Consider the following 17,900-nt stretch of genomic DNA (forward strand, 5'->3'; position numbering starts at 1 on the left):
GGACGCATGCAGCGTCATGCGTCCGTAGGCGGAGCTACCGACGGAGGCGCGGCACGGGCAGGGCTTAGCGGCAGCCGTGCGCAGCCCGACGCTGCGGCCGTAAACGCTAATGTGAAACTAGCCTTATGGGAAAATGCAGATAATGTTTTCTAGGGCATTTGCACAGTGCATTAATATTTTCTAGGGGGGCAATATTACCAGCTATAGGGCACAAAGGAGGCATTATTATGTGGGGCAGTAAGAGGGTTATTGTACCACACAGCAGGTGCAGTAATAGGGACAGGGCAGCGTCTCAGTGTTGGGGTATCAGCAGGATGCAGCACTAAGGTCCTGGGTTCAAATCAAGAGCAATAAATAGGACTGAGCTGTAATATTGGCTACAGCTGTGACTATATGTTATACAGTCACCATGTGACAAGTGGGCCTGTGCACCTTCACATGCCAGGGATGAATTTTAGTCCCAGTCTGGCCCTGTACACCTGTATGTATGGGATATGTGTTCATTCTCCTATTATCTACATATATTCCATGTTCATTCCCCACCTATAAAGCTCAGGGAATATAATATACACCTGTTTATATGGGATATATCATCATTCCCTTATTATCTACAGATATTTCATGTTCATTCCCCACCTATAAATCACAGGGAATATACCGTATTTTTCGTACCATAAGACGCACTTTTTTCCCAAATTTTTTTTTGGGGAAATGGGGGTGCGTCTTATGGTCGCAATATACTTAGAAATCCTGTGGCTGGTGTGGGTGCGGCGGGGCTCTGGTGTGGTGGTGGTGGCAGGCTGTGGCTTCGAAGCACAGCCCCCCCAGCACACACCCCCGCCCCATCACAGACCCTCTGCCCCCCTGCCCCATCACAGAGCCCTTGCCCCAGCACAGCCCCCCTGCCCCAGCACAGAGCCTATACCCCAGCACAGAGCCCCTGCCCCAGCACAGACCCCCCATTTGACACATTTTTTATTTCCCTATTTTCCTTCTGAAAACTTGGGGTGCGTCTTATAGTCCGTAAAATACAGTAATATACACCTGTTTATTTGGGATATGTGTTCATTCCCTTATTATCTACAGATATTTCATGTTCATTCCCCACCTATAAATCACAAGGAATATAATATACACCTGTATATATGTGATATTTGTTCATTTCCTAATTGTCTACTTATAATTAATGCTCATTTCATATCCAACATGCATAAGAAATCTATAATACCTCTCCATGTCTTTGGACCTATAAGTTATTATCTTCATTCTTTTTCTTTATTCCTTTTTTTCATTCTTTTTAGTGCGTCCTGCTAAAGTGACCTGTGATAGCGACATGTGCAGCAGCATCTGCAATGCTTTAGTGCTTCTGTGGAGCTTTAATAAACTTGGAGGTTCCATGGTGTAATGGTTAGCACTCTGGACTTTGAATCCAGCGATCCGAGTTCAAATCTCGGTGGAACCTGTTATGTTTTGTTTTTTGTGCTTTTCTGATCTCTATCAAAGCAGTATAGATTTAATAAACATACCTCTATACGAACATTTGCATGTGAAGCTATGTGCTTCATGTTGAATTTTATACAATTAATTAGAAATCTAATATATAAAGCTCAAGTGTATGTATGTGTGTATGTATGTGTGTGTATGTATGTCCGGGATTGGCATCTGCACCGTCGCAGCTACAGCCACAAAATTTGGCACAGTCACACGTCTGGACCCCGAGAGCGTCCTAGGCTATGTTGCGAGGCGAAATTTTAACCCCACGCGTTCCAATTCACCAAACAATTTTATCTACATACTGGGGAAACAGTGTGTGGGCGTCAAGCCCCGCCCTCATTATGATGTCACAATGGTTGCCATGGCGACACTGATGTTATCATAGGTTGCAAGCCCCGCCGCTCATTATGATGTCATAATGGTTGACTATGGAATGGAGGATGTGTGATGGGTATAAGGGCACTGGACTATGGGATGGAGGATACGTATGATGGGTATATGAGCACGGGACTATGGGATGGTGGCTATGTATGATGGGTATATGGGCACGGGACTATGGGATGGAGGATAATTATAATTTGCTATAACTAACCACAGTTAGTTACTATGCCTGGGCAGCGCCGGGCTCTTCAGCTAGTATATTCATATAATGTTTTTATTAGCGAAACGTCAACTCCTACCAAAAATAGGAATTTAGAGATATTCTGATGTAACATTTGTGAGGGGAACATCAAAATACTTTATGACTAGTGTTCAGCGATACCGTTCGATACCCAAAAATATCGTATCGGATGGTATCGCCCGATACGAAAAAAATATCGGGTAACGCCGATTCCGATACCGGAAGTCCCATTCAAGTCAATGGGACTTCCGGTATCGGAATTAAAAAAAGGCCTTTATTTCCTTGTTGGCTAATTCTACATAATTGAAAACAAATAAGAATCATGTAGAATGTATTGTGGGAGGTGGAGGAGACATTAAAAGCATAGTGGTTTATTCAAATCACATGGCATAGCATTAATTCCAATTTTTTTTTTCAAGACGTTCGGAGTTAAAAAGATATTGACTATGTTAACTTTTTTATATTTAGTCAGATATGTATGTTTCGCAACTTCCATGCTCTTCACCTTCTTTTGTACTTCTCCCACACTTTCTCCTTCATGATCCGCAGCAGTAGCATTTTTTTCATCAACTTTTTCTTCACCTTATTCATCTTCTTCTTCTTCACCTTCTTCCCATTAATTTTTTCTTTCCATTCTTCATATTCTTCTTATTCAGCTATTATTAATTTTCATATGCTATTTCTTCATCTTCTTCCTATTCTTCTTTTTCTTCATTTTCTTATGGTGACAGGCATTCCTGTAGTACTTATCTATAAAAGTTATAAGATTACACCTTACGTTCTGCCTGTCACAAAAGATTTACAACAGGATTTGTCCGCGTTCAGTTTGGCCTGCAGCAGCAGGCATTTTCCAGGGGCACCACGAAGAGGAACAGACTCACCCCCATTTACTGCTTAGTCTTCTTCTGCTTATAATTTTGATTTCTTCTATGCTGATTTTTTGTCTTATGCTTAATGTTCTTCTGCTTTCTGTTCTTCTGCTTTTGCTTCTTCTGCTTCTTGTTCTTCTGTCTTTTGTTCTGTATCTTGGTGGTTGTCTTCATGTTCTTTGTCCTCTTGGTCTTATTATTTAGGGTCATATTTCTGGTCTTCTTTGGTGTGGTCTTCAGGGTCGTCATCATCAGGGTCATCGTCATGGAGATCAATAAGGATTACCAAAGACAATTTCAAAAAGCTTGATCTTGGAAATGTAGCAGAAGGTACAAGAAGGCTGAGAAACTGGCGAGAACCAGCAGACAGTGCTGGCACCCGGATGGGTAGCAGAAGGAACAAGAGCCAATGGCACTACCGAGGACCAACTGACGGTGCTGGACCACGGTTACTAAGCAGAAGGTACCTGTGCTAAAAAGCACTACCAAGGACCAGCTGACGGTGCTGGACCTCGGATACCGAGATGGAGGCACCTAGGCCAAAGGCTGTGGCGAGAACCAGCAGACAGTGCTGGCACCCGGATGGGTAGCAGAAGGAACATGAGCCAATGGCACTACCGAGGACCAACTGACGGTGCTGGACCACGGTTACTAAGCAGAAGGTACCTGTGCTAAAAAGCACTACCAAGGACCAGCTGACGGTGCTGGACCTCGGATACCGAGATGGAGGCACCTAGGCCAAAGGCTGTGGCGAGAACCAGCAGACAGTGCTGGCACCCGGATGGGTAGCAGAAGGAACAAGAGCCAATGGCACTACTGAGGACCAACTGACGGTGCTGGACCACGGTTACTAAGCAGAAGGTACCTGTGCTAAAAAGCACTACCAAGGACCAGCTGACGGTGCTGGACCTCGGATACCGAGATGGAGGCACCTAGGCCAAAGGCTGTGGCGAGAACCAGCAGACAGTGCTGGCACCCGGATGGGTAGCAGAAGGAACAAGAGCCAATGGCACTACCGAGGACCAACTGACGGTGCTGGACCACGGTTACTAAGCAGAAGGTACCTGTGCTAAAAAGCACTACCAAGGACCAGCTGACGGTGCTGGACCTCGGATACCGAGATGGAGGCACCTAGGCCAAAGGCTGTGGCGAGAACCAGCAGACAGTGCTGGCACCCGGATGGGTAGCAGAAGGAACAAGAGCCAATGGCACTACCGAGGACCAACTGACGGTGCTGGACCACGGTTACTAAGCAGAAAGTACCTGTGCTAAAAAGCACTACCAAAGACCAGCTGACGGTGCTGGACCTCGGATACCGAGATGGAGGCACCTAGGCCAAAGGCTCTGGCGAGAACCAGCAGACAGTGCTGGCACCCGGATGGGTAGCAGAAGGAACAAGAGCCAATGGCACTACCGAGGACCAACTGACGGTGCTGGACCACGGTTACTAAGCAGAAGGTACCTGTGCTAAAAAGCACTACCAAGGACCAGCTGACGGTGCTGGACCTCGGATACCGAGATGGAGGCACCTAGGCCAAAGGCTCTGGCGAGAACCAGCAGACAGTGCTGGAACCCGGGTGGGTAGCAGAAGGTACCCATTGAAAGCAAAGTAGCCAGGCCGCAAGCCGGCCGCAGTTACCGAAACCCACAGTCCTACAGGGGGTCCATGTCCCATTGGCACTACGGATCCAGCCTTCAGTGCCAGTTCCCGCAGCCCACATAGGAGTCACCTAAACTGCAGGCACCGTAGAGTCGGCTAACCCGGCCGCAAGACGACAGGACAACGGATTGGTGGCATAGTGACCTTGACACTACCCGGAAACAGCAGGCGTGCTTGAACCAGGCTGGGCAACAGGGAGTCCCCGTGCCAAAGACACTGCCGAGAACCAGCTGACGGTGCTGGAACCCAGATGGGTAGCAAAAGCTACAAGAGCCAATGGCACTACCGAGGAACAGCTGACGGTGCTGGACCACGGTTACTAGGCAGGAGGTACCTGTGCTAGAAAGCACTACCAAAGACCAGCTGACGGTGCTGGACCTCGGATACCGAGATGGAGGCACCTAGGCCAAAGGCTCTGGCGAGAACCAGCAGACAGTGCTGGCACCCGGGTGGGTAGCAGAAGGTACCCATTGAAAGCAAAGTAGCCAGGCCGCAAGCCGGCCGCGGTTACTGAAACCCACAGTCCTACAGGGGGTCCATGTCCCATTGGCACTACGGATCCAGCCTTCAGTGCCAGTTCCCGCAGCCCACATAGGAGTCACCTAAACTGCAGGCACCGTAGAGTCGGCTAACCCGGCCGCAAGACGACAGGACAACGGATTGGTGGCATAGTGACCTTGACACTACCCGGAAACAGCAGGCGTGCTGGAACCAGGCTGGGCAACAGGGAGTCCCCGTGCCAAAGACACTGCCGAGCACCAACTGGCGTTGTTGGAGCCCAGGGACAATCATGGTGTAGGCCGAGGCCTACTTGGTGGTAGTTTTAGATTGTTTGTAGGCTACAACAGACTGTCAACGTGCTCCAATTAGGCATCTGGCTCCACTCTGTTTCCAGGATTTCACGTGACCACCAACACCGCCAGTTTATGCGTACAGCAGCCGTCTGCCCAATCCACACGTGTTGCTGTGTTACTGGGATTCTGTAATGTCAGCAGATCCCCTGATGTGTGTCTGCCACTGTCTCCTGCTCTGTCCACATTCCCACCGCTTGCAGTGGGAAAGTGGACAGCGCAGGAGACAGTGGCGGACACATATTGGGGGATCTGCTGACGTTACAGAACCCCAGTAACACAGGAACACATGTGGAATGCGTGGACGGCAACTGTGAGCAGGAACTGGCGGTGTTGGAGGTCAGGGGAAATACTAGAGACAGAGTGGAGACAGAGGCCAAATCAGAGAATGTTTAAATCTGAAGTAGTTACAATTTGGAGGCAGCAGCAGTTTGCCCTCCACACAGCAGGGGATCAGCTGACGTTACTGAACCCCACTTTCACATGAACGAGTGTGTTTTTCTGTGTGGACAGCACTTCCGAGCACCAACTAGCGTTGTTGGAACCCAGGTACAATCATAGTGCAGGCCGAGGCCTACTAGTAGCCAGGTGTAAAGCTGAGGTATTTTGACTTTGGAGGGAGCAGGACACTTTGCCCTCCACACAGCAGGGGATCAGCTGACATTACCGAACCCCACTTTCACATGAACGAGTGTGTTTTTCTGTGTGGACAGCACTTCCGAGCACCAACTAGCGTTGTTGGAGCCTAGGGAGAACCAGGGTGCAGGCCGAGGCCTACTAGGAGCCAGGTGTAAAGCTGAGGTATTTTGACTTTGGAGGGAGCAGGACACTTTGCCCTCCACACAGCAGGGGATCAGCTGACGTTACTGACCCCCACTTTCACATGAACGAGTGTGTTTTTCTGTGTGGACAGCACTTCCGAGCACCAACTAGCGTTGTTGGAGCCCAGGGAAAACCAGGGTGCAGGCCGAGGCCTACTTGGTGGCAGTTTTACATTGTTTGTAGGCTACAACAGACTGTCAACGTGCTCCAATTAGGCATCTGTCTCCACTCTGTTTCCAGGATTTCACGTGACTACCAACACCGCCAGTTTATGCGTACAGTAGCCGTCTGCCCAATCCACACGTGTTCCTGTGTTACTGGTGTTCTGTAATGTCAGCAGATCCCCTGATGTTTGTCTGCCAATGTCTCCTGCTCTGTCCACATTCCCACCACTTGCAGTGGGAAGGTGGACAGCGCAGGAGACAGTGCCGGACACACATTGGGGGATCAGCTCACGTTACAGAACACCAGGAACACAGGAACAAGTGTGGAATGCGTGGACGGCAACTGTGAGCAGGAACTGGCGGTGTTGGAGGTCAGGGGAAATACTAGAGACAAAGTGGAGACAGAGACCAAATCAGAGAATGTTTAAATCTGAAGTAGTTACAATTTGGAGGCAGCAGCAGTTTGCCCTCCACACAGCAGGGGATCAGCTGACGTTACTGAACCCTACTTTCACATGAACGAGTGTGTTTTTCTGTGTGGACAGCACTTCCGAGCACCAACTAGCGTTGTTGGAGCCCAGGGAGAACCAGGGTGCAGGCCGAGGCCTACTAGGAGCCAGGTGTAAAGCTGAGGAATTTTGACTTTGGAGGTAGCAGGACACTTTGCCCTCCACACAGCAGGGGATCAGCCGACGTTACCGAACCCCACTTTCACATGAAAGAGTGTGTTTTTCTGTATGGACGGCACTTCCGAGCAACAACTGACGATGTTGGAGCCCAGGGATAGTCATTTTGTAGGCTGAGGCCTACTTGGAGGCAGTTTAAGATAAGACGTTGTTTGAATTTGGAGGCAGCAGCAGTTTGCCCTCCACACAGCAGGGGATCAGCTGACATTACTGACCCCCACTTTCACATGAACAAGTGTGTTTTTCTGTGTGGACAGCACTTCCGAGCACCAACTAGCATTGTTGGAGCCCAGGGAGAACCAGGGTGCAGGCCGAGGCCTACTTGGTGGCAGTTTTAGATTGTTTGTAGGCTACAACAGACTGTCAACGTGCTCCAATTAGGCATCTGTCTCCACTATGTTTCCAGGATTTCACGTGACTACCAACACCGCCAGTTTATGCGTACAGTAGCCGTCTGCCCAATCCACACGTGTTCCTGTGTTACTGGGATTCTGTAATGTCAGCAGATCCCCTGATGTGTGTCTGCCACTGTCTCCTGCTCTGTCCACATTCCCACCGCTTGCAGTGGGAAGGTGGACAGCGCAGGAGACAGTGGCGGACACACATTGGGGGATCTGCTGACGTAACAGAACCCCAGGAACACGTGTGGAATGCGTGGACGGCAACTGTGAGCAGGAACTGGCGGTGTTGGAGGTCAGGGGAAATACTAGAGACAGAGTGGAGACAGAGGCCAAATCAGAGAATGTTTAAATCTGAAGTAGCTAAAATTTGGAGGCAGCAGCAGTTTGCCCTCCACACAGCAGGGGATCAGCTGACGTTACCGAACCCCACTTACACATGAGCGAGTGTTTTGTCTGTGCGGACAGCACTTCTGAGCACCAACTGGCGTTGTCGGAGCCCAGGGAAAATAAGGTAGTAGGCCGAGGCCTACTTGGAGCCAGGTGTAAATCTGAGGTTGTTTGACTGTGGAGGGAGCAGGACACTTTGCCATACACACAGCAGGGGATCAGCTGACGTTACCGAACCCCACTTACACATGAGCGAGTGTTTTGTCTGTGCGGACAGCACTTCTGAGCACCAACTGGCGGTGTCGGAGCCCAGGGAAAATCAGGTAGTAGGCCGAGGCCTACTTGGTGGCAGTTTGCGATTGTTTCTAGACTACTACTAACTGTCAATGTACTCCAATTAGGCCTCTGTCTTCACTCTGTTTCGAGTATTTCCGCTGGCTTCCAACCACGCCAGTTGCTGCTCTGAAATGCCGTCTGCACAACCCACAATTGTTCCTGTGTTACTGGGGTTCTGTAACAGCAGCTTCTCCCTAGAGGTGAGTCAGGCAATGTCTCCTGCTCTGTCCACATTTCCACTACAAGTAGTGGGAATGTAGACAAAGCAGGAGACATTGCCGTGCTCAACTCTGGAGATGAGCAGATGTTACAGGACCCAGGTACCACAGGAACAAGTGTGGCTTGTGCAGACGGCACTTGAGAGCAGAAACAGGCGCTGTTGTAGGCCGGAGGAAATACTCAAAACAGAGTGGAGACAGAGGGCAAATCAGAGAACATATTAAATTAGAGGTAGTCAGAAGTTGTAGGCAGCAGGAGAGTTTGCCGTACACACAGCAGGGGATCAGCTGACGTTACCGAACCCCACTTACACATGAGCGAGTGTTTTGTCTGTGCGGACAGCACTTCTGAGCAACAACGGGCGTTGCTGTAGCCCAGGAAATAAAGTTCAGGTCATAGAAACATGAACACAACAGGAGACCTGGATCCTGTTGCCAGCCAATTATTTATTCTGGAAGAGGACTGGCAAATTCAGGTGAGATCCAGGCCTTGTTCATTTTCACAAAAGTAAGCCGGTCAACATTATCGGCGGATAGTCGCGTGCGACGGTCTGTTACCACACCACCTGCAGCACTAAAGACACGTTCCGATAATACACTGGCAGCAGGGCAAGCCAGCACCTCCAATGCATACTGGCTAAGCTCTGGCCTTGTATCCAGCTTAGAGACCCAATACTTGAACGGGGAAGAGCCGTCTGGGAGAACACTAACAGGGCACGACAAGTAGTCTGTCACCATCTGACGGAAACGTTGCCTCCTGCTGACTGGAGCCGTCTGTGATGGTGTAGCCGTTTGTGGTGGTCCCACAAAACTTTTCCACATTTGGGCCATACTGGCCTTGCCTTGTCCTGCGGCACTGCCTCTGCTACCTCTTTGTGCAGAGCTTCCTCCACTGCCTCTACCCACATGGCTGCTTTGAAAAGCACTACCAGCAACAATTGTGGGGGGAATGGAGAACATGATGGCCTGCACAAGTGTTTCTTGGTACTCCCGCATTTTTCGCTCCCGGTTCAACTGTGGTATGAGGCTTTGTAAGTTGTCCCGGTAGCGAGGATCTAGGAGGGTGTACACCCAATAATCAGCCGTGTGGAGAATGTTGGCGATGCGGCGGTCATTTAACAAGCACTGCAGCATGAAATCATCCATGTGCTGCAGACTGCCAACTGGACCGGAAACGCTGTCCCCAGCTTGAGGCAGCATCTCTGCCTGCTCAGCATCACCCCACCCTCGCTGTACACACTGACTACTAGAGCCTTGTGTACCTCCCTCCTCTGGAGAGATGTGTTCCTCCTCCTCCATTGACTCCTCGTCATCCTCCTCACTAAGTGTCCCCTGCCTGGGCCTTTGTGTGGAAGCACGATGCGCAGACTTGCCAGAAGCAGATGGCATTTCTGACTGCTCATCCTCGACCTCTTCAAAAACCTCCTCACTTAGTGCTTGTAAGGTTTTTTGAAGCAGACAGATGAGGGGGACAGTCATGCTGATTAGTGCATCATCTGCACTGGCCATCCGCGTGGAGTCATCGAAGGCACGCAAAACTTGGCAGATGTCCCTCATAGTGGCCCACTCAGTGGTGGTGAAGTGTGTCCGGGGCACAGTGCGACTTGTTTGCGCCTGATGTAGCTGGTACTCCATTATTGCTGCCTGCTGCTCACATAACCGCTCCAACATATGTAACGTTGAATTCCACCTGGTGGGGAGGTCACATATGATGCGATGTTCTGGCAGGCGGAATCGGCGTTGCAGAGATGCAATGCGCGTTCTTGCCATGCTGGAACGCCGCAAGTGAGCACACTCTAGGCGAACCTTGTGCAGCAGTGCATCAAGATCCGGATAGTCCCTCAGAAAGCTCTGCATGACCAAATTGAGCACGTGTGCCAGACATGGTATGTGAGTGAGGTTGCCTAGGCCCAGAGCTGCCACTAGATTTCGGCCATTGTCACTCACTACCAAACCTGGCTGGAGATTCGCTGGCACAAACCACACATCGCTCTCCTGCTTGATGGCATTCCAGAGCTCCTGTGCTGTGTGGCTCCGATTCCCCAAAGAAATTAATTTAAGGACGGCCTGTTGACGTTTGGCCACACCTGTGCTCATATCTGGCCTAACAGGCTCACGCAGTGCTGATTCCGAGGAACTAGAGTAGGAGGAGGACTCAATATGTACAGACTGCATTCCTGCAATCCTTGGAGTTGGCAGAATACGTACAGAGCCACTCTCCAGATCTGTACCCGGCTCCACAACATTGACCCAATGGGCAGTGAGGGAAAGGTATCGTCCCTGTCCATGGCTACTGGTCCACGCATCGGTGGTCAAGTGGACCTTGCTACTGACGGCATTTAGTAGCGCATTTTTAATTTTTCCCTCCACATGCTTTTGCAGGGCAGGGACAGCTTGCCTGCTGAAATAAAAGCGGCTGGGCACATTGTATTGTGGAACTGCCAATGACATAAAGTTCCGGAATGTGTCAGTCTCCACCAGCCTGAATGACAGCATCTCAAGGGCCAGTAGTTTGGCAATGCCGGCATTCAGAGCCAGTGCTCGGGGATGGTTTGCCGAGTATGGCCGCTTTTTCTCCCATGCCTGTGCTACCGATTGCTGGTGAGTGGCCTGGGAGGGTGCTGATGACTGCGAACGTGGTTCAGTGGGTGGAATTTCACTGGGTCTCTGGACAACAGTGGCAGTGGTTCTTCCATGGCGTTCCAGTGAGGAAGCCAAACCAGCTGTGTGTGAGCTGGAGGAAGAGGCCCCAACACGAGCTGAAGAGGTGGTAGGTGCTGCTGAAGGTTGGCCTACATCTTCAGTGTGTCTGTGTAACTCCACCTCGTGCTTGGTATGCACATGTTTCCACATATTTGTGGTATTGAGGTTGCTCACATTTTTCCCTCGTTTCACTTTCTGATGACACAGCTTGCATTTGACAAAGCAAATGTCATCTGCAACTGTGTCAAAAAAAGACCACACACTGCAAGTCCTGGGAGCGCCCGTTTTGTGTTTTGGAAGAGGATTGCTCCTCACGGGTGCCAAAGTGGAGGCTACAGGCAACCAAGTCTGCCCCCGCCCTCTCCCTCCTCTTTTGGCCGTTCGGGAATCTCTTCCTCAGAGCTGCTCCCACCACCTTCCTGTGGCTGACACCATGATGGGTCAAGGACCTCATCATCTCCACTCCCCTCTTCAAGCACCGGCTGGTCCTGGGTTGTCTCGCCAGCACCGTACACACCAGAAATTGGCAACTGAGTCTCATCATCATCTGATGCATACTGAGGTGTGCTGACCATAGGCACTGGCCCACCCGCCTCTTCAGATTCAGAGGGACAAAGCAGTTGCGCATCACTGCATACTCCCTCTTCTTCACGCTCTAGAATGCTGCTTGGCTGGCCACCTCTTTCCAAGCCAACAGATTCTGAGAACAGAAGTAAAGATTGAGATGGCTCCTGTCCAGGGCTCTCAGACTGCCTGGGCAATTTGGCAGGTGGTGAAGAGACAGATGGTTGCTCTTCAGTGCTCTGGCCTTGGGAGGATGCGGAAGTCATTGAAGTGGATGCGTTAGCTGCCATCCATCCGACAACGGCTTCAATTTGTTCGTCACGCAGCAGTGGGGTACGGCGAGGTCCTACAAAGCTGCGCATGAAGGACTGTTGCCTCGTAAAAGTGGGGGATGCCGGGTCACTGGTGGCCGCAGCAGATACCGAATCCCCACGTCCTCTCCCTGCTGAATCCCCCCTTCCTCTCCCTGCTGAAACTCCACGGCCACGACCACGTGCCTTACTCCCTGCCTTCTTCATCTTGGTAGACTGATAAAGATAGGCAGAAAAGTAAAAAAGGGGTGGTTTAGTGTTCTTATTCCTGAACACCTGCTAACCAGTATAAGAAACACTAATTTGGCTAAGAGTGTGTGTACTACACTTTAATATGATCTAATGTGGCCTAGACAACTGTAAAGTGGAGTGTTTGGTGAACTTTATTTCCTTTTTTTTTTTTGGGTGGGGGGAAAGGAAAGGATGTGACCAAAGTTTGAAAGCTATAGTATCACAAACTTTTTGGAGCGATTACAATGCAGGAAGCTAACCTACAATGCAATTGATGAGGCTCCAAAAAATAGGGTGATACTAGCCTGGCTGGCCCTGAAGGGCACAAGCCAGCAAAAAGGCTCCTCTATCTAATCCTATACAGTGTTTGCAATCAACCAATGACAATGGATGCGGTTGGAAGCACACTAATATAGGAGCAAAAATCTGGCTAAATTTGCTGCAAAAAAAGGACTATGTATGAGGCAGTGACGCACGCTGAGCGGACTACAGCTAGCGGTGGCTGTAGAACACACTGCAACGTGAGCTGCACTCACACACAGAGAGACCTATCAGACAGCCAAAAACAGTGCAGAGAAATGGGCTATAGCACTGAAAGGCTGCTGAAAGGCTCCGCTGTCCACTCCTTTAGTGTTTGCAACCAACGTATATGGATACGTATGGAAGCACACTATACAGGAGAAAAAAAAAGCAGCAATAAAAGAAAAATGTGTATGAGGCAGAGACACACGCTGGCCGGCCTACAAGCAGACGTGCCTGCAGGACACACTACACAGCGTGGGTCTGCACTCACACAGCCCTTGCAGACAGCTGTGAAAACAGCGCTGCTAGGGAAAAGCAAGCTACAGTGGTGGTTTATGTAGCCTGGATAAAGCACAATATTGTTTTTAGAATCGCTATTTCTAACTGTCCCTCACAGTCTTCAACAGCAGCCTGTCCCTAACTGAATTCACAGCAGAGTGACCAGAAATGGCGGCTGCAGCGCTTTTTATAGTGCATCATGACATCATTTCAGCAGCCAGTCACAGCCATGCCAGTAGTTAACATGCCTACATGCCTAACAGGATATGCCCACACTTCTGAGGATCCCCATTGGCTGAATCAAATCGAGCGGGCTCCTAGCATTATGGGAACTTCCGATTCCGGTATTCGATATGAAAAAAGTATCGGAACTACAGTATCGGAATTCCGATACAGCTAATATCGGCCGATACCCGATACTTGCGGTATCGGAATGCTCAACACTATTTATGACTATGTTTCACAAAAATGTCAGTTTAAAAAAAAAAAAGCAACCTCCCCGTCGGGGAATCGAACCCCGGTCTCCCGCGTGACAGGCGGGGATACTTACCACTATACTAACGAGGATTGGTTTCTGAAGATAGTGTAATTGTTGTATGAAATAGAGTGAACAGACCGAGTCCATTTCTGCAGAGCTATGACCAGCTATAGACCTTGTCAATTTTATTCTATAACTGTCAGGATGGCCGAGCGGTCTAAGGCGCTGCGTTCAGGTCGCAGTCTCCCCTGGAGGCGTGGGTTCGAATCCCACTTCTGACAAAACTACCTGTTTTAGATTTTTTTTTCAAGTCATTAAGTTGTTGCTTGTGTAGTTTTGTTTCCTCTGCTACAAAGAAATTAACTAGCCCTATTCTGATGTAACAAAAATGATTCACCTGTTTGTTAAGAAAAATGGAGGTCTCAAGTGTTATTTCTTTTTAACACATCCTGGTACATTACTTTAAAGGTAATACTGGATGTCGCTTAAACGATTTATAGGGCTTGTAGTTCCAAAGCTTTACTCACAGTCTGTAGTACACACAGGTGCCTGCCTCCGTGCTGTGTCCTCCGGGTCAGGGACTCAGTTGACCTCCAGGCAAGATAGGACGCTCCCTTCCAATACTCCGCCAACATGTGCCTTTATGAATGTCTCCTCTACAGTATAGCGCCTTTAAGTGTGAAGATCTCCTAGTACTGAGTTACACTGGAGTTCCTCCTGACAGATATTCCCAAGAACTGTACTTGTATGGCAGACAGCTGTAGCCTGCTTCGGGGACTCCTTACTGCTGAGCCCCGGCTCACTATCCAAGTTGCCGTTGTGCCCCAAGTCTGAGATGGGAGTAGTGCATTTACAGCCCACTACTCCACCGGTGTCTGCTGCAGAACCATTAGTGTCCATACAACCTCGGGGACCGGGCCCCGGCCTTGCGCTTAGAACTTCTAGGCAGGGTTCTTCCTCTAACCCACGTCCTCTGTTCCCTTTTACTCCTATGTTCCGTACTAGTCTTTCCTTCTTATGGAAGATCAGGTTTCTGTTCAATGTCTTTCTCTTTCTTTCCTTTCCCGTGCCAGCCGACCCAGGTCACTGAGATCTGCTGCAGCACCTCCTTCCTCCATCCCTCTCCCAGGGATCTTCTTTCCTCACTACTCTCTGAGTGACTCTCCAATTGACCGACCTCGAACTCACTGAACTTCTAAACCTTCCCACTCTTTTATGTATTCTAAACTCCACCCGCCTCCCAGCACGTTTCGTGCTCCAAGCAGGGAGCCACCAAAGGTGCTCTGCTACACTCTAAGCAGGGAGCCGCAATGTGGCTTTGCTGAACTACCGTGTTGTGTGGGATGCGAGTGTTGGAGCGTGGTTAGGAGCCTCCAACTCACCTGGATGGTGGGGCACCACACCTCAGGAGGAGGTGCAGTACCTCTGTGGCAACTGAACCCTCAGGGGCGCCACAATTGCTAGCCACAATGTTCGTGTAGCATTCATAAAAGTCGCTTTGCAACTAGTGACAGGTAACTGGTCATTGTGGACTTATCACTGGTGACTTATTTTGGCTCTGCTCACTTCCGTATCAAGCAGGCAAGCAGCGCTGGTGATGTTACATCAGCATGCGCCAACAGGAGCATATGCAACAGGCAGATATTGCGTTCTATGCATAATAACCGTCAACAATACACACATCCTGGGAAAATGACAGAAAAACATTCCGAGACAAGCACACTTTTAATATCACTGGGACTCCTACCCGCTCACCTTAAGTGACAGGACAGTGCACAGTAGCAGAGATTCGCCAGCGCCTGCGCAGAAGATCGATAGGATGAGGTACCTATAACTGCGCAAGTACACGCCGCATGTGCTGGATTACAGCACATCACAACTCAGTGTGCCATGTAGGGCTGCCACTATGCATTTTGGTGCCCCATACTGGCAACATTTTCGGGGCCCCCTTGAAACTCCCCACATCGGTATAATGCACCCCCATAGCAGTATAATGTGCCCCATAGTAGTACAATGTACTCTCATAGTATAATGCAGCCCCATAGTAGTATAATGCACCCCCATAGAATCATCGCGCACCGCAGTGAGTGTCAGAGGTAGAGGGGAATGATTGGAGAGGGAGTGTTAGCTGACGATCTCTCCACCATCATTGCTTTGAACTGTACCAGCAGACGCCGGTCTAGTTCAATGCGGCGACGGCGGGGGAGTTGGTGCTGGCGGCAGGCGGGCCCCCTGCCTCTCAGGCCCCATAGTGGCTGTGTGATGTGCCGCTAGCTGAGGGCCCCTGGGCCCATTATACTGCTATGGGACTTCATTATACTATGGGGCTGCATTATACTATGGGAGTACATTATACTACTATGGGGCTGCATTATTTTATGGGAGTACATTATACTACTATGGGGCTGCATTATACTACTATGGGGCACATTATACCCCTATGGGGGTGCATTATACCGATATGGGGGTACATTCATCATCGCGCACCCACTGTGTGCCAGGCATTGCAGGTGCTGAGACAGGAGTCAGCCGGACTGAGTACTGGACTGTGGGGCCATTCTCGGGGGGGGGGGGATATTGGCTGTGTTATATACTATGTGGGCTGTGTTATATACTATGTGGGCTGTGTTATATACTATCTGGCTGTGCTATATACTATGTGGCTGTGTTATATACTATGTGGGCTGTGTTGTATACTATGTGGCTGTGTTATTTACTATGTGGGCTGTGTTATATACTATGAGGCTGTGCTATATACTATGTGACTGTGTTATATACTATGTGGGCTGTGCTATATACTATGTGGCTGTGTTATATACTATGTGGCTTTGTTATATACTATCTGGCTGTGCTATATACTATGTGTGCTGTGTTATATACTATGTGTCTGTGCTATATACTATGTGGCTGTGTTATATGCTATGTGGCTGTGCTATATGCTATGGGGCTGTGTTATATACTATGTGGGCTGTGTTATGTACTATGTGGCTCTGTTATATACTATGTGGGCTGTGTAATATACTATGTGGGCTGTGTTATATACTATGTGACTCTGTTATATACTATGTGGGCTGTTATATACTATGTGGGCTATGTTATATATGTGGTGTCATGAACTCATTTTCTGCTCCACCAGTTGAGACTTCCCCTTCTGTTCTCCCTCTGGTGGTGATAGGATGTAGTGCGGTTGGTTTAAGTGGTAGTGATCTGCCACCTGATGAGGAAGATAACGATTGGACCTCTGGAGTATCAGACTGGATATAAGACAGCCGACGCCCTATCCGAGTGCAGGTGATTCAGTCTGCTTCTCTGGTCCTGGACTTCAGCTCTCTTCCAGTCTTCTCAAGTTAAGTTTGTTTTTTGCTAATGTTCACCCTTGCGCTTGTTGGTCAATTCAGTTTTTTGTGTAATCAGCCTGCCCCTGCTGGGGCTGTGCTGAAATTCCACTCCTATCAATCAGTATTTGCCAATCTGCTTTTTGTCCCTTATTAGATTGGCCTCTTTTTTGCTCTGTCTCAGAATATTTCAGAGTGCTGATATAGGTTTAGAAGTCTAGTGACTTCAGGGTTAATTTTGCTATCAGAAGTGTTGGACATTATTTTTGTAGGTTTTTTTTGGCAGATTGCAGACAGTGTCTTTCCTTTTCTGTCCTTTTTAGTTAGCCGGGCCCCATCGTTTGCTCAGCCTATTTTCCTGCCTTTGTTTGTATTTTCATCTTGTTTCACCGTCAATACATGTGGAGGGCTGTCTTTCCTTTGGGGTCTGCTCTGGGGCAGTTAGTTTTCCTCTTTTCCTGCTTTAGGCTTATGTAGTTCTCCCGTTGTGACGAGGCGTCTAGGACCAACGTAGGAAAGCTCCACGACTGCTGCTAGTTGTGCGGTTAAGATCCGGGAGCTGCAATCTGCATAGAAACTAACTTCTCTGGTTTTCTGAGACTTAGCTTGTTGTCTTTTTTTCCTCCTCGGTTTCCCATTCATAACAATGTGCGCTGTGCTATATACTATGTGAGCTGTGTTATATACTATTTGTTTGTGTTATATACTATGTGGGCTGTGTTATATACTATGTGGCAGTGTTATATACTATGTGGCAGTGTTATATACTATGTGGCTATGTTATATACTATGTGAGCTGTATTATATACTATGTATCTGTGTTATATACTATGTGGGCTGTATTATATACTATGTATCTGTGTTATATACTATGTGGGCTGTGTTATATACTATGTGACTGTGTTATATACTATGTGGCTGTGTTATATACTATGTGGCTATGTTATATACTATGTGAGCTGTATTA

The 17,900-nt window shown here is 49.0% G+C and overlaps 3 non-coding genes across 3 annotated transcripts; 2 read left to right on the forward strand and 1 right to left on the reverse strand.

Annotated features, from left to right (window-relative positions):
* Window positions 1-1,390: 1,390 nt before the first annotated feature.
* TRNAQ-UUG (transfer RNA glutamine (anticodon UUG)) lies at window positions 1,391-1,462 on the forward strand. The gene has a single exon. It is a non-coding gene; the product is annotated as a tRNA-Gln (tRNA).
* A 12,153-nt stretch (window positions 1,463-13,615) lies between these two features.
* TRNAD-GUC (transfer RNA aspartic acid (anticodon GUC)) lies at window positions 13,616-13,687 on the reverse strand. The gene has a single exon. It is a non-coding gene; the product is annotated as a tRNA-Asp (tRNA).
* A 109-nt stretch (window positions 13,688-13,796) lies between these two features.
* On the forward strand, window positions 13,797-13,879 carry TRNAL-CAG (transfer RNA leucine (anticodon CAG)). The gene has a single exon. It is a non-coding gene; the product is annotated as a tRNA-Leu (tRNA).
* Window positions 13,880-17,900: the final 4,021 nt, after the last annotated feature.

The sequence above is a fragment of the Dendrobates tinctorius genome, unplaced genomic scaffold, assembly GCF_039654945.1.
Source record: "Dendrobates tinctorius isolate UK_male_01 unplaced genomic scaffold, ASM3965494v1 ptg000384l, whole genome shotgun sequence".
NCBI classification, from domain to species: domain Eukaryota; kingdom Metazoa; phylum Chordata; class Amphibia; order Anura; family Dendrobatidae; genus Dendrobates; species Dendrobates tinctorius.